Here is a 1,319-nt window from a genome sequence, read left to right on the forward strand (position 1 = left end):
ATTAGATTTGAGTCTCCCTTCAAACTCAGGAATATCAATTTTGATTCCTAAGTCTTTAGTTTTGTGAGTCGTGTTGTGTCGTGCTCTTCGTGTGAACAAATCTTCAGACGAAGAAGAATAATGAAATGAATTTGCATTATCTTCTTCACTAGAAGAACTGTCATCACTTTGCTTGCCATGATTATTTTGAGCAACTTCATATTTTGCAAGTTGCTCTTGCAACTCCTTAACTTGACGGTGTAACTTCTCCATTTCAATCTCTTGAGTAGTTCTACGCTTTGAAACCATCTTTTACTACTATGCAATGAGGTTGATGCTTGGTGTTGATGTTATGATGATGTTGATGATGGGAATGCACTAATGATGATGATGGGAATGAACGATAATCACCAACAGAAAAGACACCAAAAAAAGAGAAAAGAACGATATTACTCGGAACTTCGCAGCAGACAATTCATACTAACGATGACTCGTACCAATAGCGAGAGAGTCGCACTAAAGACCGTACCCACGAACCAAATAAAATTTTACTGGAACAAGTCGAGCACCGACTTTGGTGAGGTTAATAACTCTACTATAGTGAAAATAGCCATAAATTTACTTTAGTTGGCCAAGACAAAGATACACCTTACTCTCAAAAAGTTTTAAAAAAATAAGTAGAGAACTTATTTCATATTCAAATCAACTTTAATTTTATCAATAAAAGGAGTATATACATATATTTATACAAATAAAAGAGAAAAAACCTTAATGATTCAGACGATATAAAACTAATTCCTAACACAATATAATAATATATGTTAAACTAGATTACTTTAATTAATGACCCAAACATAAAATACATATTCCAAGTGATTCAGGACCAAGAACTTTATCTTATATAAGATTTTGTAGATAGAAAGATAAGTACTTCTTTGGTAGGATTAATTAATATTGACATATTTCTTGTCCCCATGTCTAAAAGTCAATAGTCACTTGGGCAGATTTTTAAAAATTTTTTAAAGTGAAATCAGGTATTTTTAAATTTTTTTAAGTGAAATCAAATATAAATCCGTATTATAAGACGAAAAGTACATCTAGTGATATTATTTAAAAGAAAAATTTTAAAATTCAACTGGATCCAAGAGAAACTTCACGTGAAGCTCTGAGTCATTAGACCAATGCGAAATTCAAATCAGTTTAGATATAGTATTTTGTGAAATAAATATCACTTCGTCTTCTAATTGAATTTGTTAAATAAACAAAGAGTGATTCACTTTTGACAATTGTAGTATTTTTAACAAAAAAATATTTTTTTCGGTTCTTAATTTTTATTTTTA

At 30.0% G+C, this 1,319-nt stretch overlaps 1 protein-coding gene across 2 annotated transcripts in view; it reads left to right on the forward strand.

Annotated features, from left to right (window-relative positions):
* Positions 1 to 1,319, forward strand: part of LOC107613021 (primary amine oxidase) — an 11,082-nt gene that overhangs the window by 1,966 nt on the left and 7,797 nt on the right. The gene's annotated exons all lie outside the window — the stretch shown is intronic.

Source organism: Arachis ipaensis, chromosome B08, assembly GCF_000816755.2.
Source record: "Arachis ipaensis cultivar K30076 chromosome B08, Araip1.1, whole genome shotgun sequence".
In the NCBI taxonomy this organism is placed as follows: Eukaryota; Viridiplantae; Streptophyta; class Magnoliopsida; order Fabales; family Fabaceae; genus Arachis; species Arachis ipaensis.